The sequence below is a fragment of the Strix uralensis genome, chromosome 1 (assembly GCF_047716275.1).
Source record: "Strix uralensis isolate ZFMK-TIS-50842 chromosome 1, bStrUra1, whole genome shotgun sequence".
NCBI lineage: Eukaryota > Metazoa > Chordata > Aves > Strigiformes > Strigidae > Strix > Strix uralensis.
The window spans coordinates 31,931,195-31,945,663 of record NC_133972.1 but is presented as its reverse complement, the minus strand read 5'-3'; the positions used below and the strand labels follow the sequence as shown (position 1 = coordinate 31,945,663).

At 36.5% G+C, this 14,469-nt stretch overlaps 1 protein-coding gene across 7 annotated transcripts in view; it reads right to left on the bottom strand.

Annotated features, from left to right (window-relative positions):
- The window catches only part of TBC1D5 (TBC1 domain family member 5), a 329,005-nt gene that overhangs the window by 167,836 nt on the left and 146,700 nt on the right, over positions 1 to 14,469 (bottom strand). The gene's annotated exons all lie outside the window — the stretch shown is intronic.

Genomic DNA, 14,469 nt, shown 5'->3' with positions numbered 1-14,469 from the left:
TACCAAAAAATCTTGCTCAGTACAGTCTATAGTCACGCCACACCATTTCGCAGTTTTATAGCCATCCTTATCCAACACTCCTACATGTTTACTCTCCATTGTTATTACAAAAATAAGTTTGCAGTTTACAGTAAAAATTCTTGCTAGTACAATACTGTATGTCACACCATTCTGTTTCTAGTCCCCTCTTCCTCAGGAAGGACCAGTCCTACCTGAATACTCTATTTGTGCTTGCACTGGATACTACCCTCTAATATTTTTTCTTCACAAAAGTCAAACAGTGCAGTCTCTCGCTTTATGGCAAGACAACAAATGAAAATATTGGAAAAGATCAGTTCTACCGCAAACTCCACTAAAAAAAATTATTTCATTAAAATCTGCATTTCTCTATTCATCTTATAATTACTACACTTCACTAATCCTCATCCTTTCTATTTCATAACATCTCCTGGGGCACTACATTAGATGGTTTACTCAGGTCCAGATAGACTTAACGTATTTCCTTAATGTATATTTTGAAAGGTCAGCAGGTTAGCAGGGCACAATCTCCCATTCAACAAAAAACCCACACTAAAAGTTATGCCATTTGCTTTTCGTTTCTCTTGTACTTCTCTTCCTTAAAAACTTTTCTAAAGCCCTGCACAGATAATAGCCAACCTCTATAACTGCTTTGCTATCACTTTTTTTCCTCTTAATCTAAGTACAGGTACTACATTTCCTCTCCTTCTTCCCCAGAAAAATTCTTTAAATAGTCAAGTAATATTTTCTTGTTAGTTTAAATTCCCTTCTTACGATCTAATCCAACTTAACTTTTACTAATTGTCACTAAAACCTCACACTTTCTGATATCCAGGAGGTAGCATTCCTTGCAGATCAAGCTTTTTTTTTCTGTTTCTTTCGGGATCTTTGCGTACTCCAGACATTCCTTAAAAAGTATTTAATCATACAGTTTGTCATATAACTTCCCTTCCAACTGTTTTTTTCTCATCTAATTTGTAGTGCATTTTATTAACTTTTGCACCTTTGTCTAAAATAAATCCCAAACCTCTACTGCATTTTAGCCCAAATTGCTCAGTCCGGCTGATTTCACTAATTAGCTTTCTCAATTTATTTTGAAAATGGAAATCCTACTTAATCAATCTGCTTTTTGTTTGCTAAATTTAAATAAATTAACACCACCAGATATTTCATCCAGGAGCTGACCCTCCCATTATTAATAACTATCTGTTCCTTTTTTTCTTATATCTTAGAAAATAGTCTCCCATATTGGGACAAATTTAAGTAATACGCTTTTTCTTCTATTACCCACCTCCACATCTGATCCTGAGCATTCAGAGAAATGACTGAATTATGTTCAGTCGCTTTTAAAGCCATATGGCTAGGTGCAGTGATACTGGGAAATTGTTTATAAGGACACAGCACATCAAAACAGATCCTGAATGCACTACTGCACTTTATTTATACTTCGACAACTCCTAAACATTCACCTATCACACTAGTCAGACTGAAAAAGAAAACTCATTCACAAAGCTAAGTTCATATGCAGCAAAAAATATTTTGGGACTGTTTTCAAGAACCTTCGCAACACGATCTTCCTTTCTGAAGAATGAGGTTTAAGAATATGTCAAAGAATGTAAGGCCTTTACCATCTTTCAACTAAACCATTTGCCCTGCTTGAAGAGTCCCCAGGACTCCACAAAGAAAACCAGCACCTTCGTGATAAAAGTTGTTCTTTCATCAGGACCGCACAATGACATTTGGTGGGATGCTGGGTGTGCTACATCCACTGAATTGTCCTTCACAAGCTACTCTAAGCGTAGCTTGCTTTATTCTGAAGCACTCTCCTAAAAGACAATAATTTCCTTTATTTAAATGACTGCCACAATACTTTAGCATTCTTAATTGTATACTCAATAAATCTCATATTCATACAAGTTATTGTTGGTTTTTTGAGAGATGCTTTTGCTGCTTCATCATATCATTAGCAGCAGCTACCAGAACTGGATAGGACTAGGTATGTTCAGCTCTCAAAAACAGGATTTAGTGGAGTGGGCATTTCTGTGGTTGTTTTCTTGCTCCATCCACTTTAAGACAGATATTCTGTTATGACATCTTGAAAGATGATTTACATGCCTTTCACTGAGAGTGATAAAACTGATAAAGCAAAGTGCAAAGTATTCATTGACTTAACAGATTTCCTAATTTTTACCTACTTTTATTCAAAAGGCTTTCTAGCAAATCCTGTAAGCTTTCATAGTCAGCAATACCTGCGAACAAATGGGACAGGTGCTTCACTAACTAATGACAATAAACTGTGAGAATCCATGCCCTCGATCACCTGTCCTCAGGCAAGTTCCAGTTTCTCCTCCTTTTGAAAGGTATGGTGAACTCCCAGCAGAACAGATAGATTACTTGTATCTTCTTCAGCGATAATGACCCAACTTTCTTGTAAAACTAGGTTGTATACTGAACAGTTATGAATATAAGATTCATGACACTGGTAATAGAATTTGTGGTCTCCTTTAAAAATCCTAACTGATTCAGTATTATCATAATATTTAGATCCTTTCTGAAACTCAAAAATGAGAAGGGCTCTGTTGAATAAACAGAGAATGCTCTACCACCCCTGCCACACACCTCCTGAAAAGGTTTCCAAACCTCAAATGCAAAAGCTAGGGAAAAAAAAAATTAAAATAAATCTTATCACACTTTCAGAGGAAAGAGAAGGGAAACAATGAGACCATAACAAGCATCAGTATCAAAGTAAGTACAGCTAAGGTGTTGTACTTTCAGCACTAGAGCAGTCACTGGTTTTAATACAATAATAAAATAAGGCAGTATCCTTTCAAAGGGACTGAAAATCATCTGGTTATCTTTCTTGCTGCTGCTTTAACTGGAAAAACTCCCTCTCCTCCGAATGAACACTCTCTCCTGAAAGAATTCAGTTCTATTGCCCTGTTTTGACAAAGGCTGTTCTTGTGCACGGAGACCAAGGGCTAAAGGGAGCTGGGACTTGGGTAGCTGGAACCTGGTACTACTGGACACAGCTGGAGGCCGTTTCAAGAGAATTTGCATAACCTGAAATTGATGCTTTTACTAACCAGTCAAAAAAACCCCATTTCAAATGCTGGCTTCTTTGAATTTCAGAGATGCATGGAGAAGGATTTGTAAACTGTACATTTACCAGGGTACTAGATTCACCCAGAACACACAGGCTTGTCACTTCAGGAACTGCTTTCTTGTAAGAACATGTTTGAGACTGTAGACGTAGCATAAAATAGATGAAACCAGGACAAGGAGGATGCCAGATACACTTTCTGAAGATTATCTGAAAACCATGTGTAGAAATTGTAACAAGGAGAAGCCTAATTTAAATACACACACTATTTCTGTATTTTTTTTTAACAGCTTATTATAATGACAGTATAATACCTTCTCAAATAAGATCTTTTTCAAGGTGCAATGCACAGTTTCCACTTCAAGCAATAAGAAGAAACTGGATAGCATTTCAGAGCCCCAGTCCAAGAGCGGGAAGATGCTCTGGGTATGTACCAGGCACAATGACCACTCTGAGCTTAAGCATGTGTTCAACAAGAATAAGAAAGCATGTGAACAACGATGTAGGGATCAGACATTTCTCACTCGTCTCCTTCATTACCTCTCTAAAACCAGCTATTTTCTGTGAGATGCAAATACTCAGCACAGGAGTTCTTACGGAGAAGTGGTGGTATACTATCATAACCAGCTGCAAGTCTACAAAGACAAAAAGCTTGAGTGACATCCCCTTACTCCTACTCCCTACACTCCTACTTTTAAAAATAATTGAACTCTGTTTTTTTTTTTTCCTTTTGAAAATATGTTTTGATACTGAAGAAATGTCTTTACATATATACATATTTCTGTATGTATGTGCACACACATATGCATGTCTGTGTGTGGGCACACATGTATATTTATGTAGTGCTAACTGGTTTACCAATCTTGTGTTAGCTATAAAAGGGTTTTATGGCTGGCAGTTTAAGAATTTGTGATAAAAGTGATCCCACTTAGGAAATCAAACTGCGCATTCCCCTGTTTACAAGTGTCAAAATGGAGACAGATCTCTCTGCTGGCAAGTTTGCACTCCGCTTAATATTTTCTTTGTATTCTAATCAAAGGCTAAAATGTTGTTAAAAAACAAAATTTATTGAACAGTTGTGAAAATTTAAGTTCAGGTTGATATAAAACACTCGATCATTAATGCAGTGTTTTATGATTAGAGACAAGGAAAATTTTAACAAACACTGCTTGCAGTCTAAGGTTGTCAATTCTTATAACATGACTTCCAAATTCCATGCTATATTCATTTTCAGCATATTTAAAGCTTAATAATTTAATGATTTATCCAATTTTAATTTATACTTTCAAAACCACTTTGAACAATCTGAGGTGCCACTGGAGATCATAACAGTGGTCCTGGTTAAGTCAAATAATAATTATAGCGCTTTCACTTTAAAGATGAGATTATTTTTAATTATTGAGTGAAGTACTTGAGGTACCATACTTATATAATTACGCTACTCATTAAATGGTTATTGAAAGCTGAAATGTAATTTTAATGACAGCTACCTATTTTTCTTTGCACACTTTATAGATGACAGATCAGTCAGGAATTCTAGTTTGCTCAAAAAATCCTTGCAGCTGCACTAGTTCTTTCAGGTGTAAAACAATTAAGCTGTTCTTTTTTTAAAACTTTAAACATTTTTTTTCTCAGATGATATTTATATAATATACAGGAACTAGTGAAAACAGAACGACAATGCATGGATATTTTTTCTTCTTTGCAATAACACCAAAATTCTGGCCCTAAACTATATACATTCCAAACAATATCCCCAAAAAACTAGTGACAATACAAATATGGAAGAATGATTTTAGTCAAAATGTGTTCCTCATATAATGCAAACAAAAAAAAAATTGCTTAACAGATTGCAGACCTTTATTGTGAGTATAAAGGGGTAATCAACATACAATAAGCATTTTACTATGCATTAAAACTATATATAATGCCACGAGACTCCTTTGCTTTTTGTAACACCAAGGTTCACAACTCTTCAGACATAAAATTCCTTCATAGTATTTACTCCACAGATAGATATTCATCAAACTGATCTGGATAAAATTAATTCTAATATGTAGGAATCTCTGACAATTGACACCACAGAGTTGTAGTCCCAGAAATGAGCGCCTAAAGACTTATGTTCTGCATTTTAATCCCTTATATGCGATGTTTGAAATTCAGTGTATTTGAGCATTGTTCCAAAGGCCGGTATCTTGTTCAAATTAAGCTTTTCTTTTTCACAATGAAAACCAAACAGAAGAGTAAATTTGTTTCATTAACAATATTAAAGCAAAGATTTCTGAGTTCGCTATATGGGGAAAAGGCAATAAAGTTTTGAAGAGGGAAAAACTGCTTTGTTCCTTCAATCCCCTAGTTGAAATTAATTATAGCAAATGTTTATGAAAACATCTGTTCCATACAGTTATAAATTCTTAATTTTAGCATGGGCGATTCCAGGCTCCTCTATTATTTTGAGAGAGAGCAGTCTGACAATTGAAAGGTTTACAAAAGAGCAGACTATTTGTATTTCTACAGCACCAAATATGCAGTTTGGAAAGTCTTCAGGATCTCTGCAGAAAGAAAAAAAACCCCACAAAACCAAAAAGACTGAGACAACTGAAGCTTTCCAATTTGGGTCCGCTGACAGACCAAAATGGCAGTAGGAGGAGAAAAAATAAAAATAAAAGGAGAACTAATCCCAAAACATAAGGAAAATTGAGATTTTACTACATAAACTAGATCTTTAAAGAGTAAAACACAGCGGAGCTATGGATTCCTCTGTTCTGTATTTTGATAGATTCCGAGGAGCGAGGGAGGGAAGCTGACGGCATTGCCGCATCGTGTCAAGAGAGGGTGCTGCAGAGTTTAAGATGATGCAGCCGCTGCTCCACTTCTGAAGCTCCACCGTCGGTACCAGCAGCCCCTATGCTGCAGACAATCTTTCGGACTTTTTACATAACACCCTCGCAACTACAGTGTTAAATTCAATTTACACCAAATAAGCTTTTAAAATGATTAAATGGAGCAAGCTCGAAGCAGTGTACAGAAACTGAATGCCTTCAGCTAAAGAATTAAGTGCACTGCACTTCTGATATTTATTAAATAATTATTAGACTGGAAAGTTAAAGAACATTTCAAGTTTAAGTTTTCTGAAATAAATATGATGCAACTTTTTGGTGAGCAATCTTTTAAGTACAAACCTGATTCTCTATCCCTTACTTCAAGTTCATTTAGCATCAGATGAATGCATGCTTGGTACAGATTTTTGGTAGCATTTTAGTTTCAACAACTGTGCCCTAAAATATTATATTTTGTTATGAATGAAAGAAAAAATTATACACTATGATAATTACTAATATATGTAGATAAATAACTGTGAGACTTTGCTGTTAGAAGTACAAAAGTCTTACATAGGCTGAGATATTTCATTTGTTTATCCTTGAATTTTAATATGAGAAAATATATTAAGCATTAACAGTGGTTTTTTCCCTTTAAGCTTATTTAAGTTAGGAAAGGAACACAGTTGTAAAACACAATACAGTATGCACACCTATGCTAATCTTGTGATAGTGAAAACTGGTCACATTTGAAAATAGGTAAGGAATGTTGACACCAAGGTGCAAAATCAAAGCCTGCTTTTGCCCTGCAGAAAGCTGCTGGACAATATAATAGGCAGACACATTCGTTTGTAGTTATGAACAAAAACTTCTGGAGATATTAAGAATATCTTGTATTGCATGTTGCTCAAACCCAGTCAATTCCGGAGTCTTCTGGATTGCTGATTTATGACAATCAAAGGGTATCTTCTATGATCTTTGCCTATAAAATCACAATTGCACATGGGTATACGCATATATGAGTAAAGTCTGCGTATTCTCCAGGCAAAATCTGTTTGAAATAATTTTGTCTATGCACTCCAGTTTAAATCAAGACACATAAAAATAAGAGGGTTTCCATTTTAAGTGAAACTGCTTCTGAGTGTTCACAAATCTAAACACTAACCCTGTCATTAGGTTAGCCTGTAAATTAACATACCACTTTTCCACATGTAAAATGTATGTGTGAAAAAGTGTGGATGGGAGAAGATATACAAAAGTCTAGATGACTGATTTTGAAATTAGAATGTAGTATCAGTGTTTAAGAAATGTAGCCTCGTGCAGCTCAATTTAAAATACACTCAACAATAAGTATATTCAAAGGACTTATTCATAATATTTAATTTCTTGATGAAGACTCTGCTTTTACCAAAACAGGCTGAGCTAGACACTGGACTCTGAACTAAAAACAATAAAATACATAGAATAAGGAATTTTACTCCAGTACCACTGAACCAATTCATAGGAATGCTTGAGAATTCTCAGGTGATTGCAAGGTACTGAGATCTTAAATAATTTACATTCAGAGGTGTTTTAATATAATCTCTTTGTGCATGATGGGAAGGCCACATTTAACTGTGATGCTAATAGTGATTTAAACACTTTAGAAAATGCACGTACATGAAAAAAATATTTTGACTTCCCATTTAGTGGGAACCACACAATATTAGCTTATATAAGCAAATGTGACTTCCACGGAAATTGATAAACATTTAGTCCAATAATTCCTGGCTTGAATGTTACCAGCAACAATAAAACTAGTAGAAGAAAAAAATCCACAGGATAAGGTAAAATGGGATTCTTCTAACTTTTTTTCTCAGTTATTGTTTCTCCTAGTGAACCTGTCTTTGGTCCATAGTAAATTATGTCCACTTCTGTTCATATGCTCAGTACTACAGCATGTATCTGCTACTTAACCTGGTTGATCATTTACTATATATAACTTCAACAAGTTCCTAGGTCATCACCAAATGTGACTCAAAAGACTCCAGGAAAAGATACAAACATTTTAATGTAGTCTGACTGAAATGGAAGCTGTATACCTAAAAAATAGTATCATCTCTAACTTCAGTAAATTCTTTAAGAGCATACATACTTAACAAAATAGAAAATTAGCAAAATTAGAAAAACAGAGGATAGAGTAATCCAGTATAACTAGGGACAAGTAGCACAATTAGACTTTGCACAGAAAGAAAAAAATCTTAGAAGCCGCCTGGTATCATCGCTAGGAACTTACGTCCCATGATATACAAATGCTGTGTGACTTATCACTTGCATCCAGAAGAATTTAGCTGATTTTAACTTATAAACAGCCTAAAAGGCCTTTGAGCTATAAATTGCAATAATCTAAAGATGGCAAGAGGCAATAAACATGAGTTAATGACTCAGCATCCTCCTGAGATAGCACTGGTCATGCAGCTTTGCTTAATCTTAGACATGCACAATCACTGTAAAAAGGTGGTCTCCAGAGACCATTTACACTGACAATAAGAAAAACGTACCATCTCTTTATACATTTGAAGGCTACTATTGTCCTTTAATTTACTTCAATTACATCCTATTTTTAACCACATTTCTATCTTATAGATAGATGCAATCCTTCTGTTTGGGATAATAAATCATATGTAAGTATAGTTAGATTTTCGTATTCAAAAGCAGTAATGCATATTCCATTGAGTCTAGGAAAAAACGTAGCCGAAAAAGATTGAGCAGAAGTTTTCTAACATTCTGTTGTTTTGCCAAGATTAAATGATAGCAGAAGACAAACGAGAAAGGATTAAGTGCTCTTCTATTGAAATAGAATTGCCCTTTCAACAAGAAGCTAGCTGCTCTTCAACAGAGAATAACAGGTTTATCAGGAGAAAGGCCAGCCTGGCCAGGAAGCCATGTGGCAGGGATACACAGCCTCACCTCCTAAAGCTGCAGAGGTGGTCTCATGATAACCAGCACAAGAGGTTAAAAAGAGCAGGAGCAATTCTGCTTTGTTTTTTTGCTGTTTCTCATCAAAGGAAGCTACTACAGCAGGCTGGTGACTTATAACACTATTGATGGATGTCAAAGGCTTCTCCTGAAAACAGAATGTACTTTCTTTGACCTTCTTCCTTTAGTGTAAGTATGTTTAAGAACACTTTCCTTTGCCCAGCATGTACACACAAAGAGGTTCACCCTGAAATCAGAGCACCCATATGAGTACTGTACCGACACACATGTAACTAGCTACTTGCTTATCTGGAATGGGGCAACAGACAACATTTATGGCTAGGAGGCAACCAAATAAATAAAGCAGCAGTGCCGTTGCTGCAAATGGAAACATGGAAATTGAGGCATACGAGAAACTAGAAGGTAGTGGGGCTACTTGGCATCCTGTGGGGGGGGCTGGCACTACTCCTGAGAGCCAGCAGCTGAACTGTGGGTTTTGGCTCTGAGCAAGAGGAAGCAGATGAGAAGCTTGAAGTGAGGAAGCTGTCACAGAGATGCAAGCCTGGGCAATGCCTGGACTTCCCTCAAATGCTATAGTTTTAAAAGCACATAGTAAAAGGTGAAGAAAGTCCCACATGAAGCAACGTGGGAAGCAGCCAGTTACTAAAACACCCAGGGCCAGGGAGAGGCACTTGGGCACCCACAGCATCCCTGTCACCCCAGCAAGCTTGGCTCCTCCGCTCTCTCCAGCTGCAGCCTTCTCCTCCCCTACCACAACTCCTTTTAGCACTGCTGGAAGCAGTCAGATCTGTAGGTCCAACAGGCTACTTTGGATTTGTATCAACATAAACTGCAGAATAATCTGTAGAATCAGTTAGAAACATGATCCTGCTCGTATCTATTGAAAATACATGTTTTTAATAATGTAAGTATGCAACACATTTTAGCAGCATTACACACAAAAATCCCCTCAAAAGTAGAGAGATAACCAATGGTTTACTAAACTATGAACACAACATCTTAAAGTGGATATGATTTTTACTTCTGTTATCCATCATTCATAACACAACAGAAAACACATTGTTTTAATTCCCTAACAAACCTATTACGTGAATAATTTTGAAAAAAGCAACTTAGTCTCTTGGTAAAGTTTAAAGTTATCTGGGTAAAACTTAAGGGAGATATTCCATCAGTAGCAGAGTCTAAAGGTAAGACAATTTAGAAATACAATGTTACAAAAATCATGTTAGGATACTGTTAGGTTATGACAGGGCCATTACCAGGCAAACTTGAGCAAGATGGTCTGAAAAAAAACCCCAACAACCTGAAAATAAACACCACTGCCACCTAGATTCAAATACTCAACCCTGAAAGGGACAGTCCTGCTGCCAGTGGAACAGCCCTTATGCTAATCAAATTAACTACACAGAAGGAACCTGCACCAGAGAGGGACACCTGAGCTTAAAGCTGCCTAGCTTGGCTTTATCAGATGAAGCCAGGAAGCCAAAGACTCCTAACTTGAGGCTGTAACTAAGGCTGCTAATTCTTAGAATACATTGTGTATCCAGTAGACCCATACCTCAGAGAACATGAAATGGAGTGGTACCCTACATTTCCTATAAATTTCTCTGATGAAAAAACATGTCACCGAACACTATAAAAGAAGTATTGAGCTAGAGCTTTTAAACTGCCAAATCATGCCAAAGCATAATGAAAACACTAGATTTTAATCAAAAGTCTTTTAAATCAACCCTTATTTAATTTGGAGAGCACCAACTGCATACTTTGCTGGTACAAAAGCTGATGCATGTTGTGAATGACGGATCTAGAAAAATTTGAAGAGCAAAGGTATATATGAATTAGCAATAAATTCTAGATGTCTAAGAGATGAAAGTCCACAGCTACATCAGAATATAAAAATATATCAATTTGACAGCCAGAACGACAAAACACTTCTATTTACTACAGTGCAAGGTAGTTTGTTGAACAGTGGCCCCTCTGTTGTAGATAATGAGAAAGAACTTCCCACAAAACATTTCTGTGAAGAAGTATGGAATCCATCACAGGACAGATTTCTGTTCTCCACCCTTGTCCTCCTATGAGGAGGATGAGTAGTGTCAACTCCTGGTAGCACTTCAGAATGGAACTAAGGATGCAAGTATGAAGCACTTGGAGATGTAAGAAATAGGAGACTTCAAAAACATCAATTAGACAAGTATAACTAGATTTTTCTTGCACACAATTATACTGAATTTTCCAAAAGGTTGATGATTTAGTTTATGCAATAATAGGAAAAATGTTAAGTAGTAGTCAATTGTTCTAGACAGTTATTCCAGTTCTCTGAGACAGAAAATGTGCACTATCTTTTAGTCAAAAAGAAAACAGTCTGGATGCAAGACAAAAATGTCACCCAGCATCAGAGCATCAGCTTTTTGACTTTGTATTTTTTGACCAAGTACCACCTAAGGAAAATGTGAAAAGGCATTTTGCATATGTAATTCATATTAAAACACAAAAATAATCACCTGGAGAGCAAAACAGCAGTCCTGAGGGACTACAGATTCTAAAGTATTTTCACTTTTTCTTCAGATACCACCTTTCAAATTCAGGATATGGCCATGATTTGCCATGCTGTATGACAGGTATGGTACCTCTCTGTCCAACTGGAGAGGAGAAAAAGCTCTGATCCAGAAGCTTTGACTCTTTCACACTAGAGCTCTGCATTCTCAGCAGGCTTGACACTGTTACCTCCAACACTGCATCCAGATGGCACAGATCTCAAGTGATGTGAAAGGAACGGGTCTGCACAAGGTCATTTAGGCATATCCATAGCGTGGTATTAAGAGACTCTGAGGTACAGGTGCAGTATTTACACACATACCGTGGGAGTAAAATTCAAGACAATAGCTGTCTTACTTGAGCACAGGCATTATTTGAAAAAGTACTATATGCTGTGACTGCAGGTCGTAAGACAGAGCGAGAAAAGAATATATATGTCTGAACAAGTTTTCCGTTTCCTCTCATTGGAATGACAGTGAATAAAGACGACGACAATTACAGCATGTGAATACTAGTGTAATTACTGAATAGTTCCCCACATAATTATGCAAAACAGATCAATCCATAAGTTAATGTAGCCATTTTCTTTCTGAAACAGAATTTTCATGCCATCCATCAGTCACCCCAAAACACAAACCTTAAATGACTTAAGTACACAGAATTTACTCATTTGGTCTGTAATATAAGCAATGCATGTGAGTAGAAAAAAAGGTTTAATGAAACAAAATAATGTACTCCACTAGGGAAAACACATTTTGCCCAAAGAAAAAAGTAATGTAAATAAGTGGAGACTTGACTATTTGATAAACATAGCCCCAAAGGTTATATGTTTACTGAAAGAATATAAATATTGTACGTGATGTAGATTTTTTTTTTATTTGACTAGAAACATTAATTGCTTTCTAAATACAATAATATTCTTTCCTTTCAAACTGTGAGGTCTCATTTCTTTTACTGCAACACGTAACCAATTACCTAACAAAAATGTTTACATTAATCACAATGACTCTATATTTTAGGTTTTATACCACCAATTTTATTTTTGCTTAGAACTGAACTCCCCTGGGCATTCTTTCGTGCCAACTGTTAATTTCTACCAGTGATAAAGTTGCCTTAAGCTTCTTTTAACATCTACTGGACATGACCTCATAAAATTTAATGCCATTCATTAACCCCAAGCACTTAACTTTACACAGTAATGTCAGGCATCTGACTTTTCAGTGCATGAGAAATCCAAGTGGGAACTGTTTGAGAGATACAAATTACAAATCAATTCAGTAGTAGAACGAATGGCAATGAACAATATTAAAGGGTGAATCAGACTTGAGCAAAAGTAGGGTTCTTGCAATGCCCTTCTATCTAGAATTATAAAACATTTATATAAACAAGGAAGAGGCTGCAACGTGATAATTCTGGCTTGTGAGGGGACTGAAATTCAGAGCTGGGGCTGAATGACAGGTTTTTAACACTCTATAAAGCAGATATGATGTGCAGTGATGTTTTCTTGGGTGTCCAGTAGCCTTCAGGCATTTTGGAGGAGCACAAGTGCTCGGACCACCTTATGTTCTGCAAAGGCCACGCACCAGCAAGACTGGGGCAAGCCAGAAGACGCAGTTTCTTCAAAGTGCTCCTCCCTTTCTTCCTGCAAGAGCCTTGCCTAGTTTTAGCTTTAGAGTGTGGTGGTTGCTCTGATTTTGGTTATGTACCAAAAAAGCTTTCGGAGGGACAGCACTGTTTTTATTTTCCCTGAGATGCACAGATGGGTGATGTCTGCTTAACTCATTTAACCATATTTCCCAGTGGCTTCACACATGTTGGAGAAAATGTGGAAAATTCTAGAGGTGAATGAAAAAAAACACTTAGCGACAATTTTCTGGCTTCTCTTGGGCCATTCAAAGACATTCGTTGTGGGGACTGGAAACTGAGTGACAGCCTGTCAAGGCCCTGACTGTAAAAAGGGCACCTTGTTAGGAATTTAAAAAAAAAAAAAAAAAAAAAAAAAGGTGGTGTATTTTCTATTTCTGTTGGCTCAAGAGATATCTAGGCATCCTCTGTGAAAAAGGACAGTGCTATGCAGCTAGAAACATGGTCCGTCAGAGTTCCTGATAACAATCTGCTTATTCAGCTCTGTTATGCAAAATCCCCTCCCCTAGTCTATATACAGGGCTCGCTTTTTCTTGGTGTCACAGGCTGTTACATTCTGGGGTAAGCAGTTGATGCTGTTGGAGCAGGGATCAACTTAACATTTCTATACAAATTACACAAGGTAGCTATAAATTGCTTCATGAGAAGCCATGTGAGATTTGATGCTGATGTCTCTAAGTGCTACAAGTTTATTTATTTATTTTTAAACAGCAGAGAGAGACGGCTTTCAGAACTAAGCAGTAGCTCCTGGATTTACTGATCTTAACTGGAAAATATATTCTCTGCTATCCTATAAATCTAAACAGATAGAAGTCATTTTGCTCGAGCTTTATTTCCACAGAAAGGTAACTCTAAGCAAAAGGCAGGTATTACAGAATTGAGATTTTCACACATGAACAACTGTGATCTCTAATACCAGCCCCATCTCCAATTTCTCAGAATGACTATTTTAGCTATAAACCACACATAACTAAAATCTACAGCCAATACACACTTCATACTATTGAAAATGGTTTTGTGTCTTGCCTGCCACTGGTCTAAGATCACTTTAGCATAATTACAGTGTGATGCAACATCAGCAAGTGTGCATCAGTTGGAAAAGTTTTTATTGCCTAATAGCAGGGAATGGTAATAAAGCAGATGTACACCAGGCCACATGACAATGGCAACCAATTGGTCTGTACTTGGTAAAGCAAAGTATTAATGTTTTATAAACACAAAGTATGTTAGATACTTTTCTAACAATATGGATGTAAATCTCTGCACAGCATAAACACTTGTGCTGATCAAAATAAAGATACTGCTGTGATAGGTACTTTGAAGTTGTAGATAAGAGCTCAAGCTGTAAGATGCCAACAAAAATGGAAGTTT